General features: G+C 40.6%; 1 protein-coding gene and 1 long non-coding RNA gene across 6 annotated transcripts in view; one reads left to right on the top strand and one right to left on the bottom strand.

Annotated features, from left to right (window-relative positions):
* On the bottom strand, positions 1 to 25,807 carry LOC122443115. Its single transcript, XR_006269926.1, has 3 exons — positions 25,723 to 25,807; positions 13,203 to 13,342; positions 1 to 333 (listed from the first exon to the last, which is right to left on the bottom strand). It is a non-coding gene; the product is annotated as an uncharacterized LOC122443115 (long non-coding RNA).
* The window catches only part of THSD4 (thrombospondin type 1 domain containing 4), a 630,092-nt gene that overhangs the window by 376,724 nt on the left and 227,550 nt on the right, over positions 1 to 25,818 (top strand). The gene's annotated exons all lie outside the window — the stretch shown is intronic.

Genomic DNA, 25,818 nt, shown 5'->3' on the forward strand with positions numbered 1-25,818 from the left:
GACCACCTTCTTTATTCCAATAGCACATCTGACATCTCTTCATCACCATTTTGTCCTGATTCACCCAGCAAGCAAATACAAAAGCTGGCGTCATGACTGTGAATGGCCCAATAGCTTCTACAACAAGCACAGAGCTTGGCTTGAATTCCCCTAAGTCTCTGCTTTCTTGGCAGACTTTGCAGTCTCACACCTCCTTCTTCTTCTGTCTTTCTCTTCTGTGTCAACAGCTGAAAAGCAACTCTACTTTCTTGCACTGTGAGTGGAAGGTAGCAAATTGAAGTCAATTTCCCATCTTTGGGGCCTCCCAGGTGGCGCGAGTGGTAAAGAATCCGCCTGCCAATGCCAGAGACACAAGAGATGTGGGTTCAATTCTTGGGTTGGGAAGATCCTTTGGAGAAGGAAATGGCAACCCACTCCAGTATTTCTTGCCTAGAAAATTCTTTAGTATGATGTGCTTAGAAGACACTGTCTAGTCAACTACGTTCTGGACTACATAGTCATTTAGCCTTCACAATTTATGCCATGTTCATATACCATATGTACTATTACTTACTTAGTATTTGTCTTCAAATAAATGCACTATTTCATTTTTTATTATTCTAAATAATACAGTATCTATGAAATCATCAGTTGTACATAATGGTTATAGTTTTCTATAATTATAAATAATTATAGAAATAATTGAAATAATTACATAGCTATTCAATATTTTAAATGTTCATTGATACAGTATAATATATTTCACTTTTATTCTCTTTGTTATTCACACTGTATTCTGAGAAATGCATTAAAATTAAATGAAATTTAAAATTCAGTTGAATTCAATTGGCCACATTTTCCACGCACGGTAGCCACAGTGGCTAGTGGCTACCATGTTGGACAAGGCAGGAAGCAGCTGTCACCCCGGAACGTTGTGCTGGAAGGCTCTGCCTCAAGTTTGCCCAGAGCATGTTGACTGCTTTCATGGACTAAAGCTACACTTACATAAAGTAAGATCACCAAAAGGATTGAGCATTGTGAATAAAGATGAACTTAGAAAATGCTAGCAAAAATGTCCATCTCTCTACCTTCTGTATGTGTCTAAGTGTGTCCTCTGCTTTCCTGCTTCTCTTCTTCTTGCTCCGCCTCTGTGTGTCCTGGATCACTTTTTTAAATTGATGTGTAATCAATTGATGTGTAACACATGTTGTGTTAGTTTCATGTGTAGTTTCATGTGTAGAGCAGTTACACACAAATATGTATATTCTTTTTCAGATTTTTCCATGATAGGTATTATGCGATATTGAGTACATTCCCTGTGCTACACAGTAAGACCTTGTTGCTTATCTGTTTCACATATAGTAGTGTCAGTTCAGTTCAATCACTCAGTCATGTCTGACTCTTCGCAACCCCATGGACCTCAGCACTCCAGGCCTCCCTGTCCATTACCAACTCCCTGAATTTACTCAAACTCATGTCTATTGAGTCAGTGATGCCACCCAACCATCTCATCCTCTGTCGTCCCCTTCTCCTGCCTTCAATCTTTCCCAGCATCAGAGTCTTTTCCAATGAGTCAGCTCTTCGCATCAGGTGGCCAAAGTATTGGAGTTTCTGCTTCAGCATCAGTCCTTCCAATGAATATTCAGGACTGATTTCCTTTAGGATGGACTGGTTGGATCTCCTTGCAGTCCAAGGGACTCAAGAGTCTTCTCCAACACCACAGTTCAAAAGCATCAATTCTTTGGCACTCAGCTTTCTTTATAGTCCAACTCTCACATCCATAGCCTTGACGAAACGGACCTTTGTTGGCAAAGTAATGTCTCTGCTTTTTAATATGCTGTCTAGTTGGTCATAACTTTCCTTCTAAGGAGTAAGTGTCTTTTAATTTCATGGCTGGTATATATTAATCCCAAACTCCTAATATTATCTCTCCCCTGCCACTCCCCATTATCCTTTTTGGTAATCCTAAATTTGGTTTCTATGTCTGTGAATCTATTTCAATTTCATAAGTAAGTTTATTTGTATCATTTTTAGCTTCCACATCTAAGTGATATCATAAGATATTTGTTTGCCTTACTTTGCTTAATATGCTAATCTCTAGGTCCATCCATGTTGCTGCAAATGGCATTATTTCATTCTTTTATGGCTAAGTAATATTCCATTGTGTATATGTACATCTTTATCCTTTCATCTGTTGATGGACATTTAGGTTGCTTCCATGTCTTGGCTGTTGTACATACTGCTGATATTACATTCCTAGTTCACTTTCGTTCTTGCCCTTAGTCCTTTCTCTGCCTTTCTACCTATGTTCCTCTTATCTTCCCACCCCAGAATCTCCCTTAATTCAATTTGGATTTCGCTTTGTAAATTACCCTTTAGCTGCAGTAACTTCAGGTCAGAGGACATTCTCGGTTGTAACTTGCACAAGGAATCCCTTGCAGTGGAATTCCTTAGGGATGTGGTCAATGGCACCCTAGACATCTCTACTTGGAAGTCTCCCTGGAGTCTGAAGCTCAGCCTGCCTAAGATTGAACCGTTTTCCACTCACACCCCTGGCTGCCCTTCCCTGATGTAAGCATGGCAAACTACTTGCTTTACCTACTTCTCATCCAAAGCCACCTTTAGAAGAATAAGAGAATTTTTAATTATGCTTTTTTTCAGGCCCATGAACGAAGGGCCTAAAACTCTCTGTATGGCACTAGTTTATTGAGCAGGCTGAAAAACACAAATTGCCTAGAAGGCTTGACGTAACTTCTTTTGAAATAAAAAATGACCCTGCTAGCACTTGGAAAGCTTCTGGAGGATCCCCAGAGGAGGAAAGTGCTATACAGACATATGTATGCTTTGTCTGTTGGCCATGAGTGTTGAGGAATAGAACAGACCAGCCCCCTTTCTCCTTATTTTAATTATCCAGAGACCCCCAGCAGGAAAGTAAAGGAGAAGTTGGATCCAAGAGCTCTCAGAAGAGCAGGAGGCTCGAGGGAACATGTATGCATTGTTTGTATGAAATAGACCCTTCCTTAGCAGGACAGAGTTGAAAATTTCCCTTATTCTTCTCAGGGAAATATGTTCTTTTTTTTTTTTTTCATTCTAAATGCACTCAATTAGGTTATGGAAAATTTAGTTCCTCTTGCTAATTTATACAAGGAGTTATGATACCTTGGGATCATCATCTGTCAGCTTTAAAACCCTAAATATGGCATTGATTATTCTCAGGAAGGTGATGTGATGATCTGCTCTCTTTCTCAGACAAAGGGAGGCAGTTGTCCAAAATGGGAAGTCCCTATCTGGGTGGGAATGATAGAAACATCCTTCTGGCTAGATTCTGTTTCTGCTCCACTCTGAAAAAGAGAAACAGATCCAAGTTTAACTAGCCTTAATCTTACTAAAGTTTAGGGTCTGTGTTGTCCTCTGGATAATAATAACTACCACAACTATTTGTTGAATGGTTGAAATTTTCCCAGCAGTGTGTTAGGTGCTGTAGATTAAATCTCATTAATAGTCCCGACAGCTGTGATGGTAGGGAACCATTCCCCACCCCCACATTTTACTTTGAGGAATTTGAGTTTGGGAGAGGTAAATAATTTGTCAGAGATCACACAGCCCATACATGGCAGAGCTCAAATGCAAACCTTGGTCTGTCCAACGCCACAGCTCAATGTCTTTAGACCTTGTAGTTTTGTTTGTTTTTTTATTGATGGTTACTATGGGCCAGGCGCTATTCTAAGCTCAGAGAGATCCCTAATCTTATGGAGCTTATATCCTGGAGAGGAAAGATAGGAAAAGTTAAAAAAAAAAAATCCAGATCATTTCAGATGTTGGGAATGCCACAAGAACAATAGAGGAAGTAAAGTGATAGTGAGCACGGGGCTACTTATGTTGAGAGCTCTTTGAAGGATTTTCTGATATGACCTTTGCTCTCAGACCTAGATGATATGAAGGATCCAGATTGTGGGTATTGAGGGCCATGGAAACAAGCAAGTGCAGAAGTCCTGGAGTGAGGGTGAGTGCTGTGTGTTTCAGGAACTGCAAAAAAAGCCAGGTTTTCTATTTGGCCTTTGAGGTGAGTGATATAATAGCAGACATGTAGGCAAGCTTTGGGTCTTGTTCCAAATATAACAGGGCATCAGAGAAGGGTTCTAAGCAAAAGAGGCATATAATCTGAATTAAATTTTTAAAAGATCTCTCTGGTTTCTGTGTGGAGAATAGCAGATACAGGAGCAAGACAGGGTGTAGGGGAAATGGTTAGAAGAACATGAACTTCAAGGGGACTGAAAGTCTTTGGAGAAGATGCAGCCTTGGCTTTGGAAGTAGCAAAGGGTCTGGCGGCAAAAGAGTATTTACCTTTATCTAGGCCCTAAGATATTCAAGATATGAGGAGCGAGCCTCAGAGGCCAGCCAGGTCCAGTTCATGGGCAAAAGGGAAGGGGGCATTCACAAAAGAAGATGAAAGGACTTCCCTGGTGGTTAGGACTTACACTGCAGGGGGCCCAGGTTTGATCCCTGTTCAGGGAACTAAGACCCTGTATGGTGCAGCAAAAAAATAATAATAAATAAAAAGCTTTTAAAGAAAAGGAAAATAAGATGAAGCTATGGGGAGTCTGCTTCAGTGTCAATGCTGGCAAACCATAGTAATAAGAGCTAGGTTTATTGAGTGTGTACCATGTGCCTAGTGGTATTCTGAGTGCTTTTCTCGGGATAACTTCTCTAGTCCTCTCAATAATCCTAAATCCCAGATGCTATTAGGGCTTCCCCGGTGGCGCTAATGGTGAAGAACCCACCTGCCAGTGCAGGAGACGTAAGAGATATAGGTTCCATCCCTGGAGGAGGAAATGGCAACCCACTCCAGTATTCTTGCCTGGAGAATTCCATGGACAGAGGAGCCTGGTGGGCTACAGTCCATGGGGTAGCAGAATCTGACATGACTGAGCACACACGCATGGTCATGGTCTAGATACTATTATTAGCCCCATTTTACACAGGAAACTGAGACGCAGAAGAGTTAAGACGCTTGCAGCTACTACGTGATCTAACTCTAAGTGGGATGAAAGATTCTTAATTTCAGAAGTCAGAGCCGTAAGGGTTGGGGCTGTCAGAGAGAGTGGAAGAGCGACCTCAAGAAGGGAGGGGCCGACTGGTCTGAAGATGAGACCCAGAAGACCAAGGGCTGGGAGGGAGTGATGAAGGTAAACAAGTTTGTCCTGTGATGCCCCACATCCTGAATGACTCTAAAAGAAGGTTCCTGATCAGTGCAAACTAGGAGCTTTCCTGCAGCTTCCTGTGGGTGGAGTGAGCCTGGGCCCCCTCCCTGGGACTGCTTTCTTAGGCAGCTTGTGGGAGAAGAGCAGTTTCATCTAACAAGACAGTGTCTTAGCCTCTTTTATCCCACTGCTCTTGGGTGGGTGGGGAGAATGTTGAAATCCACACATTTCTGAGATGTTTTTCCCTGACTCACATTTGGAGATAATAATCACTTACTCTGATTAATTAGATTATGTCTCTGTGGACTTCACATCAGTCCAGCAGAGCAGGAGTTCTGCACTTTAGAAATGGAATGGGATCAGCCTAACATTGTTTGGCGTTGGTTTTCTTTTGCTGTTGTTTTTTTTTTTTTTTTTGGAAGAGGGATGGTACTTCTGTATTTCAAGTTTTATGCTGAGAACCTGACATGTTATTCCTTCATTAAACACGACAGTCTTATGATACAGCTACTAGTCTTGTTCCCCATTTTCTGAGGGACCAATTGAACTCAATATAACTTGCCCAAAATTATAGCGACTGATGGACCTGAGAGGGCTTCCTGCATGGCGCGGTGATAAATAATCCACCTGCCACGGCAGGAGACATGAGACGCGGGTTCGATCCCTGGGTCGGGAAGATCCTCTGGAGTAGGAAATGGCAACCTACTCTAGTATTCTTGCCTGGAAAATTCCATGGATGGAGGAGCCTAGTAGGCTACAGTCCATGGAGTATCAAAGAGTCAGACACAACTGAGCATGCACACACACCATAGACCTGAGGTTTAAACCCTGATGATCTGATACCAGAGGTTAATCCTTAATCATGCTGCTACACGTGAGGAACATATGTATGCTGGGTCGAGTGCTTCCCAAGAAGTCTTTGTAAACCCAAAAGAATGAGTGAATATAACAATACAAAGTTGAAAGAGAGATCTTGGGGATGAACAGTGAAGGCATTGCTTGACCACACTGATTTTGAAATGTTAGTAGACCAACTGTCAGGATCAGGAAGCAACCTGAAGGTAATAGGCTTGAGCAAAACGTGGGTTGGAAGGGGGAACTTGATATGAATAGAGAGAAAAAAATTACTGCTTTACTTCATTGTCTTCTCCTCAGTCAGTTCAGTCGCTCAGTTGTGTCCAACTTTTTGCGACCCCATGAACTGCAGCATGCCAGCCTTCCCTGTCCATCACCAACTCCCAAAGCTTGCTCAAACTCATGTCCATTGAGTCGGTGATGCCATCCAACCATCTCATCCTCTGTCATACCCTTTTCCTCCTGCCTTCAATCTTTCCCAGCATCAAGGTCTTTTCCAATGAGTCAGTCCTTCACATCAGGTGGCCAAAATATTGGAGTTTCAGCTTCAGCATCAGTCCTTCCAATGAATATTCAGGACTGATTTCCTTTAGGATTGACTGGTTTGATCCCCTTACATTGTCTTCTCCTACTAAGTCTAAAAGTGCCACTGCTCAAATGATGCAAATGATACACTGCTCAAATGCCACTGCTCAAATTTTTGCCCTTCTAGTTCCACTTAATGAACACCGAAAAAGCTATCTGCTTCTCCACTCTCCCCACAAAACAGGAAAAGTGGTAGGATTATGAATAATTTTTGGTAAGGTATTTTCATTTTCCATGATTTTTTAAAGAAAACAAATATGCAGGAGGGAATCATTTAAGAGGAAACCATTTAAATAAATGAAATAAGATTCCTTAGGCATCATATTTAATTGATTCCATTTCATCATTTAAAAAATATATTTTCTTTGACGTTCATCTGTTCCTATCCAAAAACACGGGTGGATAATCTGATCTCAGTTTTCTTAGGCTCTGTGATCTTGGCAAAGTCAGTTTTTAATCATATGCCTGGCTTTCTCTAGCTTGAAAATATCTAGACTCCCAGGACAACTGAACTTCTGTGGAAGGGCCATGAACTTCTTTACCAAATGGCCATGAGTAAGGAGATCACCTCTTAGAGGTGATCCAGTCCTTCACCTGGATTCTAAAAGAGTTTATTATCCTATAAATCAATTTGTTTTCTTTTTCATCACCTGGTGGATTAGCAAACCCAGAATCTGTATTTACTTTCTGTGTGCCTCCTGGAATATATAATTTAACACTGCTGTATCTCTAAGTGGAACCAAAAGATCTGAGTGCCAGAGTTTGTGAATGTAGGTGTTAGTCATTCAGTCATGTCCAACTCTTTGCAATCCCATGGACCGTAACCTGCCAGGCTCCTCTGTCCATGGAATTCTCCAGGCAAGAGTACTGGAGTGGGTAGCCATTCTCTTCTCCAGAGGATCTTCCCAACCCAAGGATCAAACCCAGGTCTCCTGAACTGAAGGCAGATTCTTTACCATCTGAGCCATCAGGGAAGCCCAAAACTGAAAGTGTTAGTTTCTCAGTCATGTTTGACTCTCTGATCAGGGGAAGATCATAGAGTCCTCCCTGCACCTACCATTTCTCAAATTCCTTTAGCTTAAAATATGCCAAGGGGCTGTGTTTTGGGGGAGCATGACCTTAACTCCATTATCCACAGTTATAAGTTCTGGGGTTTAGGTCAGTTGGTCCATCTTTTGGAGGAAACAATTCAACCCATTACCCTGACTTTGATGTATTTGTTGTTGTTGTTTGTTGTTGTTCAGTTGCTAAGTCATGTCTGACTTTCTGTGACCCCCTGCAGCATACCAGGCTCCTTTGTCCTCCACTATCTCCTGGAGTTTGCTCAAATTCACATCCACTGAGTTGGTGATGCTATCTAACCATCTCATCCTCTACCACTCTCTTCTCCTTCAATCTTTTCCAGCATCAAGGTCTTTTCCAATGAGTTGGTTCTTTGCATCAGGTGGCCAAAGTATTGGAGCTTCAGCTTCAACATCAGTCCTTCCAGTGAATATTCAGGGCTGATTCCTTTAGATTGACTGGTTTGATCTCCGTGCAGTCCAAGTGACTCTCAAGAGTCTTCTCCAGCACCAATTCAAAAGCATCAATTCTCCAGCACTCAGCCTTCTTTAGATTAGCTGCAATGGCTCAGCTGATTAAGAATTCGCCTGCAATGCAGGAGACCTGGGTTCAATCCCTCGGTTGGGAAGGTCTCCTGGAGATGGGAATGGCAACCCACTTTCAGTAAGTATTGTTGCCTGGAGAGTCCCATGGACAGAGGAGCCCGGTGGGCTACAATCCGTGGGGTCACAGAGTCGGACACAACTGAGCGACTAACACTTACAGCCTTCTTTATGGTCCAGCTCTCACATCCATACATGACTACTGGAAAAACCATAGCTTTGACTGTACGGACCTTTATCGACAAAGTGATATCTCTGTTTTTTAATATGCTGTCTAGGTTTGTCATAACTTTCCTTCCAAGGAGAAAGTGTCTTGTAACTTCATGGCTGCCGTCACCGTCCACAGTGATTTTTGAGCCCAAAAGAGTAAAATCTGTAATTACTTCTACTTTGTCCCCTTCTATTTGCCATGAAGTGATGGGACCATATGCCATGATGTCAGTTTGATGTCTTAGGAAGATAATTTGACAAGGGGAGTAGGATGGAGAGGGTGGGCTCCCTGGCTGCTCTAACCTTAGTCCAGGCCTGAGGAAATGAGGAACTGGACTGGTGGCGTCAGGGGTCAGGGGGTGGAGCATGGGAGTAAAGAAGAGGAGTTGGAATCAGGAGACATATGAAGGAATTTGCCAGGACTTTTTTACTGCATGTGTGGTGAATAAGAGAAGAAGTTTTAGTGCAACACTAACATATGTTTCCCTAAAACACATGTTGTAAAATACTGGAAATTGTTCTATAGACAAACACATTTGGGAAACACTGGATTGAACAGGGTTGAACAGGCTTCTCTGCAGTGCTTCTTTGAGCTTTTGGCATGCTCATGTACACTGTGGCTCTCTAAAGGGGACTTCTGGGGGATAGCCTTTCCCAAACTTACAGATACTGACAGCAACTGGCAGAAGCCGCTCCTGTCTTTAACACTCCCTGTCCCATTTAGAGAAGAATGGTTGGTACCAATGACAAAATTATGGACATCAATTTTGCAATGAATAGTTTAAAAAAAAAAGCAAATGTTTACTGAGCTCTTAGTATGCATCAGACACCACATTAAGTGTTTCACACACAATATCTCGTTTAATTCTCATGACAACCATCAGGGATAGGTACTATCAATCATCAGATCTTATAAATGGGACCCAGAGGCACATAGAGATAAAGTTACTTGCCCGAGGATACATAGCTGCGGTGTGGTGCAACCAGAATTTGACTCCAAGCAGTCTCATGTTAAAACTGACATTCATAACTACCAGATTATGAATCTAATTGTAGATGTTTTGGATTTCAAATGTTGATAAGACTTGCAGATGGAAATATGCAGAAGACAGTGGAGGATACAGAATCAGACAAGGTCAGGTCTGGGCTCAGAGCCTTTAGGGGGCAGACGGAGGTTGAAAAATGCCCGTGAATACATTTATGCAAACTATGAGGTCGTGAGTTTGTTATAAGATTTATAACACAGAAAGGACTCCATGCAAAGATTTTATGTATTAGTGGGATGTTTTCCTAAGCAATGAGTTAGAAATAACTGGCTACCGTTATCACAGTCGGTGTACAGAACGTTCCAACTGTGAGGAAACAGGACCCAGACACAGAAGTCTACGTCCTAAATCATGCTGAAAAGTCCAGAATCAGTTGGGATTTTTGAGAAGCAGAGAAATCTCACTGGTCCCACAAGTGCAGTAGAAAACCTCAGCGAGAGCCAGTGAGTAGCTCTAAGAGACCACGGCTCTGCCTTGACATCTCACCAGAGAGGCAGTGCCTTCTCTCTGTTCCCTGGAGCCCCTGGAACACAGAAGTGTATCTCATTCATCTAGAAGCTTCTAACACCCGCACAATGCAGACACCCAGGAAATAGTCGCTGAGCCAAGGAAATGAGAACCAACTCTGTTCAGCTTCCTTCTGCTCCTGGATACATTATCAAGCTTTAAAGTGTTTTCACTGACCCATCCCTTTGCCATTACCTCTGTCTGAATTTTCTTGCATATACTGGGGACAAAGCCATGATAAATTGCTACCTACTTGCACTGAGTTTCATTTTGTTCTGATTCATTGCCTACTTTAGAGACCTTCTAAAATCACAGTTTATGGACTCTACATCCTGGTGGTTCCCAGAGAGAAATGAACCTAGATTCCAGGGAATGCAGATGTCTTCAAACTTGCAGCCAGCTTCCAGGCTCCCTGCAAAGGTCTCTTAAGCCCCTAAGTATTTCCTCTCTTAAATCACACATCACTGGCACAGGCAGAGTATTTGTTAGGAGACAGTCGCTTAAAGGTCCACTGAGTAGACAGAAATGCTGTCGTTCTTGGCAATTTTATTGCGCTGTTCTTGGGCTTAGTGTAGTGATTCTTTTTTTAACATTGCGTTGGCTTTTTTGTTCCTGAAAGAAACTATTTCTTTAGTGTTGTACTTGAAACATGATGTTGAATCTCTCTTGGCATGTTTATGGGCCGGGTGAAGGGCTGTATATGTGAAAAGGAGCTTAATATTTCACTTGCACAAATGTTGTGACTTTTATTCGACACATTTCTAATTAGGTGACGTGAATGCCTGCCGCCACTGGTATGGGTTATTGTGTCGTTGTGGCACTTGGGTGTTTTGCCAAATTTTGACCTGGATAGAATGGATTTGTTTTTGCTTCATCCTAGAACAGATTATCTTCCAGTGTCTGTCAGATGGTGTGTTGAACTGAACAGGTTATGCGATGTGGCACAGAATGAGGCATGGTTTTCTGTGTTGCATCAAACTCACACATATGGAAAATGGTCATTTATTGCAATATGAAAATGCTTCTTGTGAATATAAAAAAGCATGTGGTCAGGACAGCAAGCAATTCTTCCTGAATGCAGGGCAACAAAAGTAAATAGTGTGACAAGTGTGGAAAGTTTTTTGCACTTCCTGAAGTTTGTTTTTTTTTCATAACTAGTGTTCACCTTTGAAATCCTTCAAGTGTGCAGCCTCAAATTTGAGTATCTGAAATAGTGCTGTAGACACACACAGAAAGTTTACAGACCACTGCTCTATTACCAGTGACATCAATACACACACACACACACACGTATACACTTCGGTTCACATTTACTATTCTTACATTGAATTTTCTTCATAGACATTATTCAGACATTGTTGATATCCATCCATTTTTCTGTTTATATTATATTGTCTGAAATAGCCTAGGTTCAAGCCTAGGAAAACTGCCTTAAGTAAGAATGAAGAGTACCTTGAAATCTCTTGCTCTCAGGTATATGCCCAACTTCCTAAAGTGATTATTACTGGAAACCGCAAAAGTTGAAAGTGGAGAACAACTAACATGGAAAATCCCCTCATCCCTCCACCTTTACCATGGCAGAGTCGGTGCTTAGGATTCAAGGCAAGTGCTTTCACCGTGAGTTGTAGGCGTTGTTGTAATAAACAGGGCTCCTCGACTCTGAGAGTCGTGGCCCTTGTCAGGACCCCCCCCCTTCCTGGCAGCCTGCAGTGTCACCTAAGAATGCTTGGCATCTCAGGAAACGGTGATACAGTAGAAAGTATTTGGACGTAGGCAACACCCAAATGGAGGTCCGCTTCTTCCTACTACCGCAACCTTGGCAGAGCTGTCTACTTCTGTGAGCCTTAGCTTTCTCACCTGGCAAATAGAAATAAGACTCCTTTCTCTAGACAAATACCATATTTTACCACTTATAGTGGAATCTAAAAAATAAAACAAACGAATAGAACAGAACAGAAACAGACTCACAGAAAATGAGCTAGTGGTTAGTAATGGGGAGAGAAGAGAGAGATAGCGGCAGGGGATTAAGAGGTACAAACTACGATGTACAAACTGCTATACATGGATATATTGTATAGCACAGGGAATATAGTCAATGCTTTATAATGACTTTTTTTTTTTTATTAGTTGGAGGCTAATTACTTCACAACATTTCAGTGGGTTTTGTCATACATTGATATATGGAGTATAATCTATAAAAATATTGACTTCCTATGTTGTACACTTGAAACTAATATAATACTGTAGATCAACTGTACTTCAATAAAAAAACTCTTCTCCACATAGTAAAAAGTAAAGAGCTTTAGCCATATGAGTGGGTAACCATAACTTATTCTATCTGCCAGAGAAACAATTTGGGCTCAGCTGTCATTCATAAACTAGTGACTTGTGTATTTGTTGTACCTGATTCATGGTTAAGGTTTTGGAACAAAAACTATAGGCTGTCTGTGTCCATCTCCATGTTTATGTATGTCCATGGATATGTATATGTGATGTTATTCTAGCTCCACAGGGTATTGCCAATATTAATATGTAAAAGAGCTCTAAAGTGACTTGCAAAAAAATAAGCTTTAATATCAATAGTATATTTATATAAAACTCAAACAATTTTCTTTCATCTGTTAAAATAAGAAAGTTTTCTTGGACTATTGGTCTGTCCTTCATGAGACTGTGCAAGGTTTTTTTTTTTTTTACCTTCTAAGTAATCAGCCAAGAAAGATTCTGGGTTTTATCAAAATGGTTTCCAGTGCTTTGTGTATTCTTCATTGATCTTTGATTATTTAAGAAAACTGAGTCTTCTCTATTAAAAGAGCTAAGTTTTTTACAACTTAGTAGTAGTAGTGTGTGTGCGCCCAGCCCTGTCCAACTCTGCAACGCCGTAGATGACAGCCTGCCAGGCTCCTCTGTCCATGGAGATTTTCATGCAGAAATACTGGAGTGGGTTCCCATTTCCTACTCCAGGGATCTTCTCAACCCAGGGATTGAATCTGAGTCTCTTGTATCTCCTGCATTGGCAGATGGATTCTTTACCACTGCGCCAGCTGGAAGCCCTGCAACTAAGTAATTTTCAAAAAATTCCTTCCTTATTAATATTAAATAACATCATGTCTGTCAAGTGGCAGCATAGAGTAGGCCCTTGATTTTCATTTCCTTACCTCTCTGCACCCCGCAGAATAAGCAGTAACTCCCTCACTGAAGCTGAAGCTTCTGTTTCTGAAACTGAAGAATCTGAGCGTCAAATGATGGGATGATGAGACGTGCTTCTTCAGTGAATTCATCACGTTTCTTGGCTGGACTGAAATGAAACAAAGGCAGGAGAAAATCTGGATACAAAATAGACATTTAAGCCTCATACATAGCATAGCATAAACCTGAGCTATTCAAATTCACCTTACAACAAATAGACATCACACTCTTGCATAATACAGGTAACAACGATGAACCCTCCACCAGACCTGTGATTCTTTCTCTTGGGCCCACAGATCAGTCATATTTACTAGCCTTCTTGCAGTTCGATGTGACTAGTGGAAGGTGGGCCAGTCCTAACGATCCTCCACTTTCTCCCCTCCTCATCTGCCAGGTGGATGTCTATGTCTGGGGTGCCCCTGGTTGCCATGTGCTGAGGCCTGGATGTCTTAAGTGGCCATGTGGAGCAGAGTACTCCTTGCCCCACCGTCTGGAATTTACCCAAATGAGAAATAAACTCTTAATTAAGCCTGTAAAACCTGAAGGTTTATCTGTTACAGCAGCTGCCACCACCCTAAGTAATGAACTTGATGATACAAGAGGTGAATTTTAAAAACTTTCTCCTTGCATTGGCACTTGACACTTTTCTGAACATGACAGCACCATTTTTATATTTCGTTACTGTGGGAAAACAAATTTCATAATTGCCTAAAGACTAACTATGTGGGCTATCCATTCAAAAATATGCTGTGTATATTGATCATAAGAACTATGAAGCAAGGCTCTTTATCAGCAAGAAGTCTATTTGATTTTTTGCCTAACAATTTCAGCTGAAAGCCAGGGTTAGTGATTAACTACATTTATTGTGTTTTAAATTAGATTAAACACTCCTGATGCCAGGTGCTGGGCTGCAAAGGGAAAGCTCAGTTAAACAGGAGAAATAAAGGTAATTGTTTTTTTCTAAATTATTAGACATTCAGGAGTTAGAAACCTAAAAACATGGTCTAAAGTATTCTATATACTTTTATGTTTTCTTAAACCATATGGAAAATATGGTTTCCCATACCTTTCCCAGTGATACTTAATCCATAGGATTTGAGGATTAAATGGGGATCATGTCTGCCTCCCACCTAATGCCTGGCACAATAAATATTAAATAACATGCACAGTAACTATTGAAACCTTGACCTCTTTCTTAATGATTTGTTTTATTGGATTTTACTTTGGAATTATTCTTAAGAACTTGAATTATCACCCTCAGAGGCTTGTAAAGTATCTAGCTCCTTACCCCACATCAGTTGGTACTAAACTGCTTTTAATTATGGTGTCTACTTTTACAATTTATACTGGCTTCTTCTTGCTACTTTTTACTGGTAGCTACAGCCATCATGTTATCTTCTTCAAATCCTTTATATGGGGAGAAAAAAAATAAAAGACCCAGATAGAAATTATTACTAAAAAATGAAAAAGTTCTACATTCAAGCTGGGGGAAATACCCCAGCAGAGCCAATTACCAGCCTTCAGAGGGCTGTTTCAACAGCTTGGGGGCTCGTTATATTCAATGCCAAGATTGTGGCTGGTTCCAGCAAGTTGAGGTTAACAGAAGTCAGAACTCCCTGTCTAGGTATGGCCTTGATACACCTTCTGCCAGCTTAGCTTTTATGCTGAGAGGAGGGAGAGAAAGAGAGGTGAAAAAGAAAGAGAGGTAAAGTAGGATTGGGAATTGAAGGGGGAAAGCTAGTTGAGGGTAAGATGTAACTGGGTTGCTCTTCTGTGTACACATTAAAAGTTTGAGAAGCCCAGCTCTTAAAGCAGCTATTCAGATTTACGTTCTCAATAGCCTTATGTCAGACTACCCATTTTTCTGAACTCCTGCCCATAGTAGGTATAGTGTTAGCTGCTCAGTCATGTCCAACTCTATGCCACCCCATGGACTATAGCCCTCAGGCTCCTCTGTCCATGGAATTCTCCAGGCAAAAATACTGGAGTGGGTTTCCATTCCCTTCTCCAGGGGATCTTCCTGACCCAGGTATCAAACCTAGACCTCCTGCATTGCAGGTGGACTCTACCATCTGAGTCACCAGGGAAACCTATAGTGAGTATTGCCATTCACAAAAATTGTTATCAGGTGAACATGGAATGATGTTATTTGGTTTTGTAATTCTTTGGCCATCAATAATGTTAACTTGCTTTTCATCTTCCATTTTCATATTGCATTTGCATATCTTCATTTGTGAATTGACTCATAATCTTTCCCATTTTTATTGTTATAGTTCCCATTTTTTTCCAAATGAAAGTAATTTTCTTTTCCTTACTACATTTATTCTTCTGCTGCCCATTGTAGAAAAATAACTAAAATTTTAAAAACGGGAATGTGATGGAAAAAAATAAAAATAAATAAATAAATAAAAATGGGAATGTGATGGGACTTCCCTGGTGTTCTGGTGGTTAAGACTCCTTGCTTCCACTGCACAGGGCACAAATTCAATCCCTGGTCAGGGAACTAAGATCCCGCCTGCCACACAATGTGGCCAAAAAAAAAAAAAAAAATCGCCTTTTATGTTTACCCAGAACAGAATTAAGTATGCCATATTATGGTATACTTTAAATTTTTTTTTTCTTAAAAATAATGCACATATACTATTCATACATTTAGAACATATAGCACCATAGTTTCGTATATTCACAGTTATGCAACAGTCACCACAATCTAATTTTTAGAAATTTTCATCACCCCAAGAAGAAATACTACCCATTTCTTCTCACACTCCTCAGGACTAAGAAACTACCAATATATTTTCTGTCTCTATAAATTTACCTATCCTGAACATTTTGTATAAATGGAATCAGTTCATAAGGGGACTTTGTGACTAGCTTCTTTTTCTTAACATAGTATTTTTGAAAGGCATGATATTGTAGCCTGTATTAGTACTTCATTTTTCTTTATTGCAAAATACTGTTCCATTGTTTGGGTATTTTTATTCATTCATCAGGTGACAAACATTTGAGTTGTTTCCACATTTTGGCTGTTATGAATAATGCTTCTAGGAGTATCCATGTACAAATTTTTGTGTGGACATATATTTTCATTTCTTTTAGGGGTATAACTAGGATTGGAGTTGCTGGGTCATATGGTAATTCTACATTTCTCTTGATACTGCAGCTGCCAGATTGTTTTCCAAAGCAGCTGCACCATTTTATATTTTACCACCAGTAGTGTGTGAGTGTTTTCATTTCTCCACATTCTCACCCACATTTGCTATTACCTGTATTTCTGTATGATGTGATATCCTATTGTGGTTTTGATTTGTATTTCCCTGATGACTAATGACGTTGAGCCTCTTTTCATGTGCTTATTGGCCATTTGTATATTTTGGAGGAGAAATGTCTATTCAAGTCCTTTGACTTTTTTAATTGGATTGTCTTTTTATTAACCAAGTTTAGGAATTTTTGTATATTCTGAAAATATCCCTTATCAGACATATGATATGTTAATATTTTCACCCAGTCTGTGGTTTGTGTTTTCACTTTCTATCAGTAGCATCACAAAAGTCTTTCATTTTGATGAAGTTCCATTTATTTCTTCCTTTGTCACTTGTGCTTTTGGTATCTTATCTAAGACACTATCAGCTAACACAAGGTCATGAAGTTACTTCTGAGTTTCTTCTAAGAGTTCTACAGTTTTAGCTCTTACATTTAGATCTATATATGGCTGTCTTAGGGCTGCTATAAATTAACACAAACAGTGGCCTGGAGTAACACAAATTCATGTTCATACAGTTCTGGAGGTTAGAAGTCTGAAGTGGGTCTCACTAGTCTAAAATCACAGCATCAACAGGCTGCATTCCACGTGGAGGCTCTAGAGATTTCTATCTTGTTCCTTTTCTGGAGACTATCCACACTCATGGGCTCATGGCTCTTTTATCGAAGCCAACAATGATGTGTTGAATTCTTCTCACATCAAATTATAGTCAGTCTTCAATATCCACTGGTTCTGCATCCATGAGTTCAATAAACTGAAGATAGAAAATATTTAGAAAAAACATTTCTAAAAAGTTCCAAGAAAGCAAAACTTGAATTTGCCACATTATAGCAATCATTTACATAGCATTTACATTGTATTAGGTGTTATAAGTAATCTAGAGATGATTTAAAGTATACAGGAGAATGTGCATAGGTTATATGCAAATATCATGTGATTTTATATAAGGGACTTGAACATCCACAGATTTTGGTATCCTTGGGGGTACTGGAACAAATCCCCCCAGGATACTGAGGGAAGGACAACTGTACCCCATTTCCTCTTCCTCACTCTTCCACATTTAAAGAACTTTGTGATTAGATTGGACCCATCTGGATAGTCAAGGTACTATTCCTATTTTAAAGTAATCTGGTTAGCTACTTTGATTCCATTTGTTATCTTAAGTACCCTTTGTCACATAATGTAACCCTTTGCCATGTAATGTATTTGTCATGTTCTCAGGATTAGAACATGGACATCTTTGAGGAACTCTTATTCTGCCTGCCATAGACTGTAATCCATTTTGTGCTAATTTTTTGTACGTGGTGTGAAGTACAGGTCCACCTTTATTCTTTTGCCTGTGGATATCCAGTTATCCCTGAATTATCTGTGGAGAAAACGCTTCTTCCAGTTAAGTGGCCTACTCTTATCTTAAAGCAGTATAATATCAAAATGTACCTATATCAGTAAGTATATCTCATAGTCACTTTAAATGATCGGCTAGGATTTTGAGATATACCATACTTCATTTAGCCACTCTGCTACTGAACATTGTTTCCAGTCTTTCCCTATTAAAATTGGCATTTTCTGGTTTGTGAGTTTTTAAAAGTCTATTGTGGACACAAACTCTTTTCCATTATAGATGTTGTAAATTACCTTTGAAATGAGTCACTTCTTTTCACCGTCGTGGTTTAAGCTCTTATCCCTTGTCGGCTGGACTCCAGCCATAATCTTCTCACTGACCTCCCAGCCTACCCTCTTGCCTCTCACCTCTCTTCAGCCCTTTCTCTGTAGACAGAGTGGCCTTTGCAAAGTGCAATTCTAGTCGTGTAACTGCTGACTCTGGTTTTGAAACAGATTCTCATTAGGAAAAGGATGCAGCTCTTTGTCATGGCCCCTCCCTTTGTCTTCAGCCTAATCTGATGCTGTGCTTCCACTCGCCCACTCTCTCTGCATCCACACCTGCTTCCTCTCGGGTCCTTGTGAAAGCCATTGTTGCTCCTGTCACAAGCCAGCCTCCATAATGAGGAGAAGCCTCATCTCACCAGGTATCTTTTCTTTGCAGCACTTTTCACATTCAATTTTCAATTTACTTGTTGGGTTTCATTAATATTGGCCTCCTGCACCAGGCAGCAAGCTCCATAAAGATAGGAATTGAGTCTGGTTTTGCTGATCACAGTATCTCCAACTCTGAGCACATGATAAGCATTGATATTTTAAGTAAATAAACAAGCAAAGTACATTTTCTACTATGTGTTTGACTTTAAATTGTGTTAATGGTAGGCAAATTTTTGATTTACCGAATCTTAAAAATGCATACAAATCTTTTCTTCTATGATTTCTGCCTTTTTAAGAGCTATGCTTAAAAGTCCTCCCCCATTCCAAGAATATAGAAATATTGACCTTTTTTTTTTTTTACTGCTTTCATCTTAAATCTGCCTGCAGTTTATTTTTATTAACAGTATATGGTATTATTTAGGAAAATAACTTTACTTCCCAAATAGCCATTCTCTGAACCCTTTTCCATCCTTTCCTTGCAGATCTGTAGTGATTCATTGTTTGCACATTAAATCCTTTTGCATGTTCAGTTATGCAAATAATGTCTATCCCTACACCTGTTTTATTTGCCACTGTTCATTATTACAGCTTTATGCTATGTTTTAGTATCAGACAGTCACGTTTTCTAAGAAAATGTCTTTAATAAACAGTATGTTTTTACTTAAATGGTTTTAATGTTTTAAATAAAATGTTTTAATTGATAATACATAAAATATATTGTAATAACCCTTTCAAGTTATACAGTTTGAATTCAGATTATTAGACAGAGAACTGTTACATAGAGCAACACAAATCCATTAGTCCCACGCCCTGAGTTTCTGAGTCAGTAGATCTGCGGTGGGGCCCAAGTATTTGCATCTCTAGCAAGCTTCCTGATGATGCTGATTCTGCTGGTCTGGGGACCACAGTTTGAGAACCTCTGCCTTAGGGTAAATGATTGAAATAAAGAATATGGTCAACATGAGTGGTCCCAATGTCTGCATTCACTACCCATGACTTGGGATGAGCCTGCCCCCTGTGCTGTGTGTGAGCATCTCCCCAACAGCATCTCTGGCCCTGCTCCTGTCTCAAATTCAAAGTCAAGCCAAGAAGCATTGCCCTCATTTCAGTGACCCCAAAGGTGCTCAGCCTAACAGCACAGCTGCCCTACAGGTTATGGGAGTCAGTCTGTTATAAGCAGGAACTGGAGAAAGGGAAGGACCCCTGCCTTCCTTTGCTGTAGCATCTCATGATTTTCCATATGTTTGAGGGGAATGGAGCAAAGAACTCCCCCTTTGCTTTCCTCATTCCCACTTCCTTGGCTATTTAATGACTCTGTGGTCCACACAAAGGGAGAGTTAATTACTAACACCTGCTCCCAGACCAATAACCAACTTCTTGACAGAGATTTTGTTTCTACCCATTCCATCCAGTGTAAGCATATTTAAGGAAATAAAGATAGTCTGACTCATTTAGCTATACATATACTATATCTCTATGGAGAAAACGGCCTCACTTCTTCCTTCATAAGGGGATGGACATTCTTTGCAGGAAATAGAATAGCCTTAGAGGTGCTATTTGCTATGGGCTTATTCTTCTTTGTTATTCAGACAGTAGTGTATGATTATATTTTACATGAAATGTGTGATTTTAGGAAAACATTCATTTTCCCTGTTTTTGGTTACTTGTATTCCGCCCCCACTTACTTGTACGTTCTATATCAGGGTCAGGCAACAGTTAGGTTAACAGTTGTCTGCATTTCTGGGAGGGATATACTTTCTGGAAATTTCTGCTTTTCATTTTCCCCTTCGTGGTATCTGAAATGTGCCATTAGAGGACCTCGTCTTCTGTCACAAAAAGAGGAGAGTTTCCTATAGGACCCTTTCTGGCATTCACTCCCTGACTCAGTGCACGCTGAACCAGGCTCTGTGCGGAGCCACGGGACACAGAAGACACATCTTCTATCATTGAGGCCTCACTCTGTACTGGTGAAGGCAGATACATTAGGAAACAATTACAGTAAATACTGCATTGGACCAAATCGGAGAATGCCTAGGGACGAAGGCCAGGGGCCGTGCCTTCAGCGGGGTGGGGAGCCTGTCAAGACACAACTCCCAGGAGACATGACCTTTAAATGAATCATTGGTGGAGGGAGATTTGTATATGAGTACTTACTTATTTCTATTATTAACTGTTATTATTACCATTGCTTCATTTTTATTTACTTTTGGAATAGCAGTGCATTCACATTTCTGACAATTCTGTAAGTATGACAGGGATATAGACGTGTGGTCCAACAGAAATATGTAATTTAAAAGTTTTCTAGTAGTCGCATTTTTAAAAAGTAAAACAAGGCAAGTTGTATAATACCATACTTTATTTAAACCAGCAAATATAAAATTATCATTCTAACATCTAATCAACAAAAAACATATTAATAAGATATTTCACATTCTTCTTCTGTACCAAGTCTTCACATTGATACAAAGTATATTTATGTACAACAGATCACAGTTTAGAAAAGCCACATCACAAGTGCTTGGTAACCACATGTGACTAAGTGCCTACACAGGCATAAGTCTTGACCCCATTTCTGCCCTGAAGCTACTGAGTTCCTCTCCCTAGAAGCAGATATTGTGGGTAGCCTCAGGTGTGTTCTTCCGCAGATAGCTGATACATATACAAGCACTTATAAACACATATGCACAAAGAATTGGATAGTAATCACACTGTAGTGTATCCCACTTTTCTCACTGAATAAATCTTAGAGCTGTTTCATATCATTATATAGGAAGTAAGCTCAATCTTTATCTTACTGCTGCAGAGTATTCTATTTTATAGATATCACAAATTATTCATTTAGTTCTTATCAATGGGCATGTAGGTGGTTTCCGGTATTTGGTGCTTATTTGAGCTGAGTTTTCAAAGAGGTAGAGTGCAACAAGAGCCAACCCACTGAGGCTGGGGGAATGACAGTCTAGAGAAAGGGACCAACAAGGAGCACAAGGACACATGGCATTTGGGGATAATTTCTTGTGGCTCAAGATGTCTGGACAGTGGAGTGTGTGTGAACAGGAAAAGGGGAGGAAGAGGAGGCTGGAGGGGCAGGAAGAGATCAGATTGTAAACAGCCTCGCAAGTGTCATGTTAAGGAGTTTGGACTTCATCCATAATGGAAAGTAATCAAAAGGTTTTAAGAAACAGAAGAATTAATAGATGACTGAATTAATAAATAAATGGGGGTGGGAGGGACAAATCTTCCATATGAATGAATTCCATGTGAATGAATGATTAATAAATGTAGATGGGAAACAGAAAATAGACATTTAGAGAACTACATTAAGAAGTGCTGCAGGCAAGATCTACCAATGAATATTCAAATGAGTGGATAAAACTTTTCGAAACAGAATATTTGCATAGCCTCAAAATATCTCCCCAAAATATGTATTAATCATTGTGATGGATATCTGAATATTCTTTGATACTCCCTCTTCAGAAAGTGGCACTTAATTCCACTGGACTTGCTCACTCATTTCTAATGAATAGGATATGGAAAAAGAAAACTATCAGTAGTAATTTTACAGTGAACAAACCTGGCAGACATCACCACAACCAAGTGATCAAGGTCAGCGTCACCAGTAGTACTGGTATAGGGTGCCCTTGAAAAATGTGATGAGAATGGCACTTCACCTCTGTGGTCTACCTCCCCAAAAGCCATAACCAGAGTCTAATTATGAGAAAACATCAGATAAACTCAAACTGAGAGGCATTCTACAAAGCCTTTAATCAGTACTCTTCATAAGGGTCAAGGTAATAAAAAACAAAGACTGAGTAACTGTCATACATGGTAAAAGACTAGAGATGTGTTGGTCCTGGGATGGGACCCTGGAACAGTAAAAGGACATTTGGGGGAAAACAGGAGAAATATAAAGTCTTTATTTTAGTTACTATCATTATATCAATGTTAATGTCTTACTTTTCATAAAGGTACCATAGCTATTTAAGATGTTAATATTAGAAGGAACTAGGGGAAGATAAACCATGATACTCTGTATTATCTTTGAAAATGTTCTGTAAATATAAAATTATTTCAAAATAAGTTTAAAAAAAGAATCAGGGGCATGTCATGACTAGATTCACATTTTAGGAGCATCTCAGTGGTTGCAGTGAGGAATAAGGTTGGAAAAGGAAAGACCAGAGTAGGGAAGTTATACGGTCTTGCTACAAAAAGCCAGGAAGGGATAGTAGAGGCCCACCCAGATAGGGGCAGAGGCAGCTGGAATCGGGGGCCATGGGCAGACTGGAGATAGCTCTCAAAGGTAACTGTATCATACCTGGTGAAGGTTTGGTAAGGAAATAAGACAACTCAGGATAACACCTACCTCTCCATCTCTAGGAGTTAGATAGACAGTGAAGTCATTCACTGTGATGGAGAAAACAGGAAGAAGAACCGTTTTCAGGGAAACTTTAGTTCAATTTTAGACCTTTTAAGTTTGAAGTACATTTGACAGGTCCAAGTGTCCATCAACAGATGAATGGATAAACAACATGTGGTATGTCTACACAATGGAATATTGTGCAACCTTAAAAAGGCATGACATTCTGACTCAAGCTACAACAACCTTGAAAATACTATGCTAAGTGATAAGTCAGATACAAATGGACAAATATTATATGATTCCACTGAGTTGAGGAACATTAAGCAGGCCAGTTCCTAAAGACAGAAAGTTGAATCAAGGTTTTCAGAGGTTGAAAGGAAGGAGAATTGAGGAGTTATTATTTAATGAATACAGAGTTTCTGTTTGGGATAATGAAAAAGTTCTGGATGATGGTGATGGTGTTACAACACTGTGACCATACTAAAATGCCTCTGAATTATACACTTAAAAATTATTAAAGTGGTAAAAGTTTATGCTATGTATTTTTACCACAATATTTTAAAAAAATAGAAGGCCATCATTAATGCTGCAAAGAAGTCAAAATGAGATAAGCTCTGAAAAATGATCCTTTATATTATTCCGTGACTCAGAGGCCACTGGTGACATCTCTAGAGCCCTTGTGGTAGAGAAGTGTTATAATCAGATTGCAGTGGGTTGAAGGGTGATTGAGAAGTGTGTTGACAAATATGGCCAAATCTGGCTTGCTACCTATTTCCATAATCAAAGTTTTATTGGGACATAGCTCTGTCCACCCCTTCATGTATGTATTGCCTTTGGTTGTTTTTGTGCTACCCCAGCTAGGCTGCGTGGGCTTCTCAGGTGGCTCAATGGTGAAGAATATGCCTGCCAATGCAGGAGACTTGGGTTCGATCCCTGGATCAGGAAGATCCACTGGAGAAGGAAATAGCAACCCACTTAGTATTCTTGCCTGGAAAATCCCGTGGACAGAGGAGCCTGGCAAGGCTTCAAGCCCACAGGGTTACAAAAGAATCAGATACAACTTTCTGACTAAACAGCAACAAGCAAGATTGAACAGCTGTCGCAGAAACCACGTGGTCTGCAAAGTCAAAAGTATTTACTATCTGGACCTTTACAGAAAGTTTCCCAACCCCTGGACTAGACAGAACCCTGATCTTTCAAGTAGTTTGGTTTTCTTAGACAATTCCTGCCTTTGCGGTGAGGTTACTGAGTAGACAGCAGTGCCTTTTCAGTCACCTAACAGAACAGACCAAATGCTGAGCAATAATAATGATGAACAAGAAGGAGAAAGAAGAGGAAGCATGGGGAAGAGAAGAAATTCATTCCTTCCTTTCTCTAACAATGTGTTCTCTTCACCATTACCTTCTGTCTCTTACAGCCCTGGAAAAAAGGACTGAAAGTCCCTCCACCCAACCCCCCCAAAGTACTCCCCACTAGTAAATTGTCACAATGACTGGTGATAATAAATGTTCTGAAATGGCCACAAACTGCAGTCTGGTTTAAAGTTTCCTCATTAATACAGGAAAATGCCCACAACCTGAGGCTTTTCAAGTGTTTATTAATTTACTTTCTGGGACTGAGTGCCAATATTTATCAGATCAAAGAGAGAGCCGCTGTCTTTAGCATTTTACTGAGTATCAGGAACAGTGCCAAGTTTTGAACCTAGATGACCTCATTGATAATCATCAGAACCAGCAGATGGCCTTTCCCCATTTGACCAGTGGAGCAGCTGGGGCTTACTGGGGTTACATACTCAGCCACAGACCCACATTGAATTAGTAGTAGAATGAGGGTTTGACTTGACTTCCCCCTAATTCCAGGGACCCAGGTTGTTTTAACTGCACCATGCAGTCATCCTGTCCTCCACTTCATGATGGTTTAGTGGCTTCTTGTGCCCATTCTAAGCAGAATCTAATGTTTGGTGGGTTCTCAACCTCTTTTAAGTCATGAGCCTGCTTTTTCACACTGAGTTGGCTTATGATGTCTCAAGTGGACTGTAGGCTTTAGCATGACCTACTTCCCAACCTGTTTTTGTGCTCCTTCTTCCCAGAAACCCCGCTTTGATGGTCAACGCGATTCTGCCCAGAGGTATTTCTCTAAAACCATCTTGCTTTTGTGCACTGTGCCAGTGTCATATAATACCTGGGCTTCACTTGTTCTCACCTTACCGTCTATTTCTACATTGTCTGCAGTAATTCCTCAAGCTCTTGGTTAGGGACAGAGACCCAGTAAGGCAGCAAGAGGGTATTACAGTGACTTCCTCAGTTCCCATCTAGTCACGTCCTTATGTTAAGCATGTAAACACAGAGCACTGTGTGATTTCTTTCCTCTTTAAGGTGGTCCTTGATAGCACAGCCTTTGACTGCCTAGATTTCTGCAGTCATCAAATCAGAACCAAAAGGAAATTAAGAGATCCTCCCAACCCTTGACTGTACCACTGAGGCAACCAACTGAGGACCAGAGAGGGTTGGTAACTTTTCCAGGCACACACAGCTTATCAGCAGCAGGACCGGGAAGGTGGTCTCTGGTCTCCCGGCTCCCAGTCTAGAGCTTATCCTGCTGCCGATCGCTGCCTCCTGCCTGCCTCAGTTGATGAAGCAGGGGCCCGTCCGCCTGCCTGTGGAGTGCTTACCTTGGAGCCCTTTTCATGAATGAGACCAGATGCCGAACTCCACATTGATCATTTCTGTCCCTCCCCTTTCTGCCTTCTGTTAAAGGCAGCCCCCCAGCTCCCAGCTGGCTCCTGTCCCCTCCCCCAGCCGGGAGAAGTTATTACATGAAGAGATCAGCTTACCAGTTTTCTTCGGAGCAGAGGCTGAGCTGGGAGCTCCGGGCAGTACAGTGAGGGGAGCCGAGGGAACCAGTGCGGTGCCTAGCGGAACTCCGGGGC

The sequence above is a fragment of the Cervus canadensis genome, chromosome 6 (genome assembly GCF_019320065.1).
Source record: "Cervus canadensis isolate Bull #8, Minnesota chromosome 6, ASM1932006v1, whole genome shotgun sequence".
Taxonomy (NCBI): Eukaryota; Metazoa; Chordata; class Mammalia; order Artiodactyla; family Cervidae; genus Cervus; species Cervus canadensis.